This window comes from Heptranchias perlo, chromosome 6, assembly GCF_035084215.1.
Source record: "Heptranchias perlo isolate sHepPer1 chromosome 6, sHepPer1.hap1, whole genome shotgun sequence".
Classification (NCBI taxonomy): domain Eukaryota; kingdom Metazoa; phylum Chordata; class Chondrichthyes; order Hexanchiformes; family Hexanchidae; genus Heptranchias; species Heptranchias perlo.
Window position 1 is genome coordinate 73,250,047 of NC_090330.1, and position 12,577 is coordinate 73,262,623.

The following is a 12,577-nucleotide window of genomic DNA, read 5'->3' on the forward strand; positions in this document are numbered from 1 at the left end:
CACATGGTGAGTCACCACACACATGTGAGCACGAGCAGACACTGGTGGCAGGGACAGCTGTGGAGAGTCTGCGTCGGTGGGAGCACTCTTCTCCAGGCTCTGCTCAGCTGGACACAGATGCTGAAACCTGGGGGCCATTCTTTAAAATGAGAATGATCGAGGGGCAGCAGCACATTTGCGAGGTGCTGGAACAGGTGCCACATGCACTCTCCACAATCGCGCAGAGGATGGAGAAGTCCAACTCCTACATGAGTGGAATGGTGGCACAGGTACAGGAGGGCCTCTCTGTGATACTGTCACAGGGACGTGAGGGCATCTCTGAGATAGTGTTGTGGGTAGATGCGGGAATGTTTGCGACGGAAGGAAGGCTAGCCTCCATTGAGCTTCAAGCACGGCTCACCAATGAGTCCGTTGAGGCCCTGACAACGGCCCTTCAGACTCAGGGTGAGCAACTTTCTGCCGCCATAAACAGGCTGGCAGATACACTAACACTGGCCTTACAAGGCTTCACACGTGTCCTCCAAACTGTTGTCTAGCAGGGTGGTAGGAGTATGTGGGCCTGACCCAGGAGAGGGATGATGGCGAAAGGGGACTTGGAAGTGGGGACGCCACTCAAAGTGTCTCCACATCTCACCCGTTGCCCCCCTCTCAACCAGTACCCACAATGCTGCCTCCTCTCCAGGTGGTCGAGTCTGCCCCTGCACAGGTGTAGGTGGAGCAGTCTTTGGAGGGGCCCTCATGGGCACCAAAACCCAGAGGGCGTCAGCCCAAAGCATTTAATCAGTCAGGGCATGAACATGAGCAACCTGCCACTACCTCTGCTACAGCCACAGGGGATGCACCACGTAGGAGTAGTCATAAGCGTAAAGCAAAGGTTTTGTGAGCACAAAGGGGATGCACAAGAGTTGCTCGTCCTCGGATGAAGTGATGAATGCAGCCATGGTGCCCCCCATCCTAACGGTGTGAGTTTGAGGGGGTCCGCAAAGTGGGTAAATGTGTCTTCACAGCAGAGTTCTGGGTATAAATTAATAATTTTGAGCGGAAAGGCAAAGGTATTGCAGCCAAAACTTTGTCTGAAGTGACAAAGTGCCCTGCTGCAATTAATGAGGTAATCCCCCACCTGTCAAATAATCCTTTGCATCTCCCATTGGCTGCTGGCTGAAACACGTCTGCTCCAACAGGGAGTGTTTCCCACAGCACGGGAAACATGCTGAAGGTCCTTCAAAATTGCACCCCTGCCAAAATCTCCACTCAATGAGGTCTGCCAAGTACTTCAACTAGCTAAATAACTATCTAAATTATCATCCCACAGGCTTTAATTGCCGGTGGGCGTCCCACATGCTGGAGCTGCGCGTACAACCAGACGCGTCATTGGGGAACCCGGAAGTGAGTGGGATGGAGTCGTGCTCTGAACCTGCTCCAGGATTCCGCCATTTTCGGAGCCCCCTGGCCCCAACGCACCCGCTCGGCCATCCGAAAATCAGCTCCAAGACCTCAGCTAAACAGAAAAAGGCATGTCACAGGAAGTCAGCGGGTACCAGAACCAGACCGTCATCATGCAGTATTATGCTACCAATGCAAGCCCTAGCAAATCTACCTGGCAATGTTGTAGAAACCAGCTTTGCAGCTTTTAGATCAGGATGGAGCCAACTGAGTCTCTGTGTCATTTGCTGTGAGGATACTTACAGCCAACCTGCACCATAGAGATGGCACTACCAATGTTAGTCAAGGTCACCTCCTCCTGGAACTCTTTTGCCACAACATCCTTTCAGGCATGCTGCATTGTTGCCCTCTGGGGAGGGTGTCCTGAAGTGCCAAACAAGGCAACTCTGCTTACACTCAACCAATGCAGTAGCACCTCCACTTTGCTATCCATCTGATAGTGGATTTATGTGCTGTATCGCTCAATCTCTTTCGGACAAATTCTGTTTCCTACCTCCACATTTATTTTGCTTTCCGTTGGGTTTTGCCAGCTACTTCTTTTGCCCCATATACCCTTTGGAAATACTGAAAAATACATCGGGAATATTTGAAGCCCTAAGAAAGACTAACACCATTTTTAAACCCAGGGACCAGGTGGAATGGGTTGGGTGATACCTTTAGAGGGATGGTGGAAGGAACCAAAATGAAGAGGGGTAGGTTTGTTATGATTGATAGCAACAGGTTGGAAATAAGACATTTGGATACAAAAATGGTCGACAAAGCCTCACACAATAATTGAAGCTCCAGCCAAGTACTTCAAATTGATTCTCAGGCTCCTGATACAGAAGTAGGCAGTCCCGAGAAAACAATTTCCAAGGATTTACTACACCAAAGAGGCAATCTATAAGCCAGAAGAAATGTTTCATTTAGAAATGATAATTTTTTATGGGTTCCTTACATTATAAATGATAATTAGTAATTTTTTAGTTGTGTTAAAATTCAAAATTGCAGCTCAAACCAACTTTACAACATATTAATGTCAGTTGTGGCTCAGTGGTAGCACCCTCACCTCTGAGTCATGAAGGATATGGTTTCAAGTCCAACTCCAGAGATTTGAGCACATAATCCAGGCTGACACTTCATTGCAGTGCTGAGAGAGTGCCGTATTTCAGATGAGACATTAAGCTAATGCTCAAACTGCCCTCTCAAGTGGATGTAAAAGATCCCATAGCACAATTTGGACTCCTGGCCAATATTTAACAATATATAGTTCTTTTTTTCATTATTTACTGGATCACTTCCTGTTCCTTTCTGGTTCAGGATTGGTAGCTTTCAAAAAAAATTAAGCAATTTGATTATTCAGTTTTCTACTGCTTATTGATTCCTCGTTGGTAGTTTATCTAGCTTCTCGCAACCTTTTCAATTGTGGTTTGTTGCTGTTTCATGAATATAACATTTAAGCTAATCAGGTCCAAGAATGACACAGATATTTGCATATATCAATATGAAACCCCAAAATGTGACATGAGGAGTGTCACAAAACATATGTGATAAAGGCAGATTATAAAAAAATACACACACTCACTCAAAATCAACCTCCTATAGCATTGCACTGGGAACTCAAAGAATATAGTCACTATCTCACATATCTGATGTGTTTCTGGAGCTGTTTTTCTCTCTGTCTCATAGGAACATAGGAGTAGGAGTAGGCCATTCAGCCCCTCGTGCGTGCTCTGCCATTTGATGAGATCATGGTTGATCTGTGATCTAACTCCATTTACCTGCCTTTGGCCCATATCCCTTAATACCTTTGGTTGCCAAAAAGCTATCTATCTCACATTTAAATTTAGCAATTGAGCCAGTATCAATTGCCGTTTGCGGAAGAGAGTTCCAAACTTCTACCACCCTTTGTGTGTAGAAATGTTTTCTAATCTCACTCCTGAAAGGTCTGGCTCTAATTTTTAGACTGTGCCCCCTACTCCTAGAATCCCCAACCAGCAGAAATAGTTTTTCTTTATCCACCCTATCTGTTCCCCTTAATAACTTATAAACTTTGATCAGATCACCCCTTAACCTTCTAAACCCCAATTTGTGTAATCTCTCCTCGTAACTTAACCCCTGAAGTCTGGGTATCATTCTAGTAAACCTACGCTGCACTCCCTCCAAGGCCAATATTTCCTTCCGAAGGTGCGGTGCCCAGAACTGCTCACAGTACTCCAGGTGCGGTCTAACCAGGGTTTTGTATAGCTGCAGCATAACTTCTGCCCCCTTATACTCCAGTCCTCTAGATATAAAGGCCAGCAAACCATTAGCCTTATTGATTATTTTCTGCACCTGTTCATGACACTTCAATGATCTATGTACCTGAACCCCTAAGTCCCTTTGGACATCCACTGTTTTTAACTTTTTATCATTTAGAAATTACCCTGTTTTATCCTTTTTTGATCCAAAGTGGATGACCTCACATTTGCCGACATTGAATTCCATTTGCCACAGTTTTGCCCATTCACCTAATCTATCAATATCACTTTGTAATTTTATGTTTTCATCCACACTGCTTACAATGCCACCAATCTTTGTGTCATCGGCAAACTTAGATGAGACTTTCTATGCCTTCATCTAAGTCGTTAATAAATATTGTGCATAATTGAGGCCCCAAGACAGATCCCTGCAGGACTCCACTAGTCACATCCTGCCGATGTGAGTACCTACCCATTATCCCTACTCTCTGTCGCCTTTCGCTCAGCCAACTTCCTAACCAAGTCCGTACTTTTCCCTCGATTCCATGGGCTTCTATCTTAACTAACAGTCTCATATGTGGGACCTGATCAAATGCCTTCTGGAAGTCCATATAAATAACATCCATTGACATTCCCTTGACCACTACTTTAGTCACCTCTTCAAAAAATTCAATCAGGTTTGTCAGGCATGACCTACCTTTCACAAATCCATGCTGGATCTCTCTGTTTAACTGAAAATTCTCGAGGTGTTCATTCACCCTATCCTTAATTATGGACTTCAGCATTTTCCCCACAACAGATGTTAGGCTAACTGGTTTATAATTCCTTGGTTTCCCTCTCTCTCTTTTCTTAAAAAGCAGAGTGACATGTGCAATTTTTCAATCTAGAGGGACAGTTCTTGAATCTAGATAACTTTGAAAGATTATAGTTAGGGCATCTGCAATGTGCTCACCTACTTCCTTTAAAACTCTGGGATGGAAGCCATCTGGTCCTTCGGATTTGTCACTCTTTAGTGCTATTATGTTCTTCATTTCTGTTGTTTTAGTTATGTTAATTTTATCAAGTCCCTGTCCCCGATTCAATATTAGTTTTCTTGGGATTTCCGGCATGCTATCCTCTTTTTCTACTGTAAATGCTGACGCAAAGTAATTGTTCAACATGTCCGTCATTTCCCCATTGTCAATGACAATATCCCCACTTTCCTTTTTTAACGGGCCAACACTGCTCCTGACCACCCTCCTTTTCCTAATATAACTATAAAAGTTCTTCGTATTGTTTTTGATATCCCTTTTTCTGCTTCTGTCTGTCTGTTTTCTTTTCACTCCCCTTATCTCTTCCGTTTGCTTCTCTGTGTCTTTTTCTTCTTTCTTTTCAGGTGGGAGGTGGTGGTGTAATGGGGTGGTGTGGCAGAGAAAGGAGCCATGTACAGCAGCATGCCGCATTTGGGGGTTGAGGGGAAAATATGGCCCTTAGCGACTCCCATCCCATCCCCAAACACTCGTGTTCTTCCCTAACCTCCCATTGTGTTCATTGCTCTTCATCTTCCCGCTACCCAGTCCCCTTCCTTCAACACCCTCACTTCCATCATTACCACTACGTCTTCCATTTCCCCTTTAATCTGCCCAATCAACCCCTGCATCCTCCCTCCTCCTTACTCTTCTATTACCTCATCTTTAATCCTCTCTCCATTCTCATTCTCAAGGGCAGATGGCATGAGACCAGAGGCCTCTCCCCCTCAATCAGTTTTTCTTTCCCTCCACCCCCTAACCTCCCTTCCTAGGTGTTTCTCTCAGAGACTTTAATTAGTTTCAAAATTCAATGTAAAAAAAACCAAATGAGAATGAGGAAAGAAATACCAGAAATTACCGCAGTAATAACTGACTCAAAGTGAAAATATTACATACCTTACTGATACTGAAAGACACAACTTCACAGATACAATCTATAATATATTTACTTTCCACTTTACAAAACCTGTCTAAGGTGAAAGTAACTTTGCTCTTCTCTCCCCAAAAACTATTTATTATTTACAATATAATTTGTTTTCCTCTACCTCCCACAGTTGATTTGCCATATTTGCTTAAAATAAAAATACTTTTTTATTCTTCTCTCCTCAAAACCTTTCAATTATTTACATGATATTTTTCCTCATACTTACTTCTTAGTTCTGTAGTTCTATTACTGGTTTATCACTGCCAAGGGAAGGTTTTCCTGCTGTCGAGTCTCCAATGTCCAGCACCCGACCTAGTAGTCATTTGCCATGCTCCAGGACTGCGGCTGCAACATCTAAGGTGGGGATCAGAAAAACTCATCCCAAACAATAACTCATAAGCTTATTTAATTTTTCTGCAAATCACATCTCTCAGTTGTTACTTGTAAATTTTCTACCCAATTCACAGTATAGTGCAAATATTATTGCTCTGCAGGAGCAAAGTGAAACCACAACTCCCATCATGCATCTGCCTGACACACACACACACAATTTTCCATTGAAGCCAGAACACACTGGTCTTTTCTATTTGGTTATGATGTAATGTGAGCTGGTGTACAATGGGTAGTGGAATTCCACATGAGCAGGGTGATTGCAATTTCCATAATGGTTCTTTTTTTCACACACACACACACACAATTTATTCGCAGCAGCTGGAAATTTCAACAACCAGTCCCTCCCAGGTGAAATTCGCAATTCAAGCTGCGGACTTTAGACAGAAGGGTAGGCCAATCTGAGTTCCTGTAATGCTGATTAACCAATTTATGAGAATAGTTTGTGATTTTCTTTTTTTTGATATGTTGGTTATGTTATTTCGAGCATGTACACTTGCCTGCAACAATAATGGAAGAGCGGTGTACTAAACTTGGATGCAGAAGCTATGGGAATAGTTCAGACTTGAAACACCAGTGGCGGGGGAGGTTGTGTCGGTATCGGCCATTTGTGCCCTGAGGGTGCCCTGCTGCAGACTGGCCATCTAGCTTTCTGATACCAGGGCAGGTACTGAGCACTTGTGCTCAGTGAATCAACCAATGCAAAACCCTCTAACTCACTATCAATACCATGCAGGGTGCTGATTCCTATGATAGTGCTTGAAAGTGTGAGATTGAATGACAACTGTGTCTTGAGGAGTGTCGTCCCCTTCAATCTGTTGGACTTCAAGGTCTGATGGATCTATAAAAAAGAAGAGGAACAAGGGCTAGCACATAGTGGCAAGCATAAACAGTAGCAGGAGTGGCAGTGCAATGCACCATCAGCATGTCACACTGAGTGAGAGTGACAGAATTAAGTAGAAAGCCAAAAGGAAGGGAAGATGCCCAAACACCTGTTGTGCTTGGCCATCTCCAATGCTGTGAGCCTCCTCTCTATATCTCCAATACGGTGCCCTCTCACGGCATCTCCAAGTACACCTACGGATTCTCCTGCATTCCGTGGTGCACATCAAACGCCCCCCCACCCCCCCACCCTCCTCACATTCTGCCCTGCCAAGACTACTCCATCACATCACTCCTCACAAGTCATCGTCAACTTACCTTCACTTCCTGAGTACTTCCTCACCTCTCCATTTGTGAACCCACCAATCCCACTCACCCTAATCCTGATCCAATGTGATTTATCTGACTGACAGTCACCCTCTGATGCATCTCTTTCATGGTCAGCCTCACCCAAAGCAATGCATTCATCGGCTGACCACTTCACCATCACTCACTCACACATCTTTTACTTTCTCCCCTTGTAGGAGGAGAGAGCTCGGAATGCACGGGAGAGGGCAGTGATGATTCTTAATAATTGCTTTCTGTTCTCCTCCACGCCCTTCAAGAACAGAAGTGATGGAAGAGGGTGATTCCTCAGAGGAGCTCCTGGCACATCTTAGTGAGCCATCCACCAGCGCAGATACTCACACCTCGGTGGGTCCTAGTGGTCAGTTAGTTGGGTTAGCACATGGAGAGTCACCACACACAAGTGAGCGTGAGCAGACACTGATGGCAGGGGCAGCTATCCTCTTCACTATCAACTACACGGCCAATTTTTGTGTCGTCTGCAAATTTGCACATCATTCAAGTCCAAATCATTAATATATACCACAAACAGCAAGGGACCCAACACTGAGCCCTGTGGCACACCACTGGAAACAGATTTCCATTCGCAAAGACATCCATCGACTTTTACCCTTTGTTTCCTGTTACTAAGCCAATTTTGGATCCAATTCACCACATTTCCCTGTATCCCATGGGCTTTTACCTTTCTGACCAGTCTGCCATGTGGGACCTTGTCAAATGCCTTACTAAAATCCATATAGACAACATCCACTGCATTCTCTCGTCAATCCTCCTTGTCACTTCCTCAAAGAATTCAATCAGATTTGTAAGGCATGACCTTCCCTGAACAAATCCATGCTGACTATCCCTGATTAAACCATGCCTTTCCAAGTGACAGTTTATCCTATCTCTCAGTATTGATTTTAATAGCTTGCCCACCACCGAGGTAAGACTGACCGTCCTATAATTGTTCGGCCTTTCCCTCGTACCCTTTTTAAACAATGGTACTACATTTGCAGTCTTCCAGTCCACCAGTACCTCCCCTGTATCTAGTGACGATCCTCAGAGCATCTGTTATTTCCTCCATGGCTTCCTTCAATAGCCGAGGAAACAATCCATCTGGCCCTGGTGACTTATCAACTTCCAAGGATTCCAGTCCCTCTAGTACTTCCTCTCTCGTTATGTTTACCTTATCCAATATTTCACACCTCTCCTCTTTAACTACTACGTCCGGATCATCCCTTTCCTTTGTGAATATGGAGACAAAATATTCATCTAAAACCCTACCCACATCCTCTGCTTCTACACACAAGATACCCTTATCATCCCTGATAGGTCCCACCTTTTCCTTAGCTATCCTCTTGTTCTTAATGTACTGATAAAACATCTTTGGGTTTTCTTTAATCTTACCAGCTAATATTTTTTCATGCCCTCTCTTTGCTTTCCTTATTTCCTTTTTTACGTCATCCCTGTACTTTCTATACTCCTCTAGGCTTTCTGCAGTATTTCGTTTTCTATGACAGTCATAAGCTTTCTTTTTCTGCTTTATCTTGCCCCGTATACTTCTAGACAACCAGGGGGCTCTAAATTTGGCAGTGCCACCCTTTTTCTTTGAGGGGAAGTATCTGCGTTGTACCCATAGAATTTCATTTTTTAGTGCCTCCCACTGGCTTGCCACTGATTTCTCCTCAAGTAGTTGTGTCCAGTCCACTTCTGCCAAATCACCTCTTAGTTCTGTAAAATTTGCCTTCCCCAATTTAAAACATTTACTCCTGATTTAACTCTGTCCTTTTCCATAATAATGCTAAAACAAAACTGAATTGTGGTCACTATCCCCAATATGATCACCCGCTGTCACTTCACCCACTTGCCCATCTTCATTTCCCAGGACTAAATCTAGAATTGCATCCCCTCTTGTTGGGCTTGTCACATACTGGCTAAAAAAGTTCTCCTGAACACCGATCAAGAATTTTGCGCCCTCTGTGCCCCTCACACTGTTTGAACCCCAGTTGATGTTAGGGTAGTTGAAGTCCCCTACTGCATGCTGTCTCTCCGCATCTCCAATGCTGCATGCCCTCTTATTTTTGCACTCAGAAAGTTGCCCACATATTTGTTCTTCTATCTCCCTTTTGCTATTCGGGGGTCTATAATACACTCCTAGTAGTGTGACTGCCCCTTTTTTTATTTCTTAGCTCAACCCAGTGCTCCAATGCTGTGCCCTATCTCTATAACTGCAATGCTGCGTGCCCTCTCTCTGTGTCTCTAATGCTGTGTGCCCTCTCTCTGTATCTTCAATGCTGTGCCCGCTCTCTATATCTCCAATGTTGGGTGCTCTCTCTATATATCACCAATGCTGCGTGCTCTCTCTCTATATCTCTAATACTGCGCCCCCTCTCCATATCTCCAATGCTGTGTGCTTTCTCTCTATATCTCTAATACTGTGCTCCCTCTCCATATCTCCAATGCTGTGACCCCCTCTCTCTACATCTCCAATCCTGTGCCCTCTCTCTGCATCTCCAATACTGTGTCCCCTCTCTGCATCTCCACTGCTGTGTCCCCTCTCTGCATCTCCACTGCTGTGTCCCCTCTCTATATCTCCACTGCTGTGCCCTTTCTCCACAGCTCCAATGCCGCGTGTCCTGTCTCTATATCTCCAATGCTGTGTGCCCTCTCTGTATATCACAAATGCTTTGAGCCCACTCTCTGTATCTTCAATGCTGTGCCATCTCACTATATCTTCAATGCTGTGCCATGTCTCTATTTTTCCAAAGCTGTGTGCCCTCTCTCTGCATCTCCAATGCTATGTGCCTTCTCTCTGCATCTCCAATACTTTGCGCACTCTCTCTGCATCTCCAATGCGACGTACCCTCTCTCTATATCACCAATGCAGTGCCCCCTCTCTATATATCCAATGCTGTGCCCTCTCTCACTACATTCCAAACGCTGCATGCCCTCTCTCTGTATTTTCAATGCTGTGCCATCTCACTATACTCCAATGCTGTGCTATATCTCTATATTTTCAATGCATCTCCAATGCTGTGCCCTCTCTCTGCATCTCCAATACTGTGTGCCCTCTCTCTGTATCTTCAATGCTGTGCCATCTCACTATATTTCCAATGCTATGTGCCCTCTCTCTGCATCTCCAATGCTGCATGCCCTCTCTATACCTCCTATGCTGCATGCCCTCTCTCTGCATCTCCAATGCTGCATGCCCTTTCTCTATTTTACCAATGTATTGTGTAATCTCTCTGCATCTGCAACATTGTGTGCCCTCTCTCTATATCTCCAATGCTGCATGCCCTCTCTCTATATGTCTAATGCTGCGTGCCCGCACTCTTTATCTCCAATGCCTTGCTGTCTCTATATCTCCAATGCCGCATGCTCTCTCTGCATCTCCAATGTTGCGTGCCCTCTCTCTATATCTCCAATGCTGTACCCTTCCTCTGTAGTTCCTATGCTGTGTGCCCTCTCTCTATATCTGCAATGCTTCGTGCCTTCTCTTTATGTCCCCAGTGCTGTGCCCATAGAATCATTAAGAATCATGGAATGGTTACAACAAAGAAGGAGGCCATTCAGCCCATCGAACTCATGCCGGCTTTTTGTAAGAGTAATTCAGTCAGTCCCATTCTGCTGTTTTTTCCCGTAGCCCTGCAAATTTATTCCCTCCGATTAGTTCTCCAATTCCTTTTTGAAAGCCACGATTCCATCTGCTTCCACCACACTTTCAGGCAGCGCATTCCAGATCATAATTACTCAATGCATAAAAAAGTTTTTCCTCATATTGCCTTTGGCTCTTTTGCCAATCACCTTAAATCTGTGTCCTCTTCAACAGTTTCTCTTTATTGATTTTATCTAAACCCTTCTTGATTTTGAACACTTCAATCGAATCTCCTCTAAACCTTCTCTGCTCTAAGGAGAAAAATCCCAGCTTCTCCAGTCTATCCACGTAACTGAAGTCCCTCATCCCTGGAATCATTCTAGTAAATCTTATCCTCCCCCGGTGCTCAGTGCCCTTTCTCTCCACTCCGCTCCCCTCCCGCTCCTGTACTGATACCTGGGGCTCCTCCCCCGGTGCTCAGTACCCCTTCTCTCCACTCCGCTCCCCTCCCGCTCCTGTACTGATACCTGGGGCTCCTCCCCCGGTGCTCAGCATCGCTTCTGTCCCTTACAGTCAGAAATGGGGGAAATTATAATGGGGAACAAAGAAATGACAGAACAATTAAACACATACTTTGGTTCTGTCTTCACAAAGGAGGACACAAATAACCTCCCAGAAATGTTAGGGAACCAAGGGTCTAGTGAAAGGGAGGATCTGAAGGAAACCAGTATTAGTAAAAAATAGTGCTAGGGAAATTAATGGGGCTAAAGGCTGACAAATCCTCACGGCCTGATAATCTACATCCCAGAGTACTAAAGGAAGTGGCCCTGGAAATAGTGGATGCATTGGTGATCATCGTCCAAAATTCTATAGACTCTGGAACAGTTCCTACAGATTGGAGGGTGGCAAATGTAACCCCATTATTTAAAAAAGAAGGGAGAGACAAAACAGGGAATTACAGACCAGTTAGCCTAACATCAGTAATGGGGAAAATGCTAGAGTCTATTATAAAAAATGTGATGACAGAACACTTGGAAGGCATTAATGGGATTGGACAAAGTCAGCTCGGGTTTATGAAAGGGAAATCATGCTTAACAAATCTACTCCAGTTTTTTGAGGATGTAGTCAGTAGAATAGATAGGGGAGAATCAGTGGATGTGGTGTACTTGGATTTTCAGAAGGCTTTTGATAAGGTCCCACACAAGAGGTTAGTGTGAAAAATTAAAGCGCATGGGATTGGGGGGAATATACTGGCATGGATTGAGAATTGGTTGACAGACAGGAAACAGAGAGTAGGAATAAACAGGACTTTTTCTGGGTGGCAGGCAGTGACTAGTGGGGTACCGCAGGGATCAGTGCTTGGGCCCCAGCTATTCACAATATATATCAATGATTTGGATGAGGGAACTTGATGTAACATTTCCAAGTTTGCAGACGACACAAAGCTGGGGTGGAATGTGAGCTGTGAGGAGGATGCAAAGAGGCTCTAATGTGATTTGGACAAGTTGGATGAGTGGGCAAGAACATGGCAGATGCAGTATAAAGTGGATAAATGTGAGGTTATCCACTTTGGTTGTAAAAACAGAAAGGCAGATTATTATCTGAATGGTGATAGATTGGGAAAAGGGGAGATGCAATGAGACCTGGGTGTCCTTGTACACCAGTCACTGAAAGCAAGCATTCAGGTGCAGCAAGCAGTTAGGAAGGCGAATGGTATGTTGGCCTTCATTGCAAGAGGATTTGAGTACAAGAGCAGGGATGTCTTACCGCAGTTGTGCAGGGCCTTGGT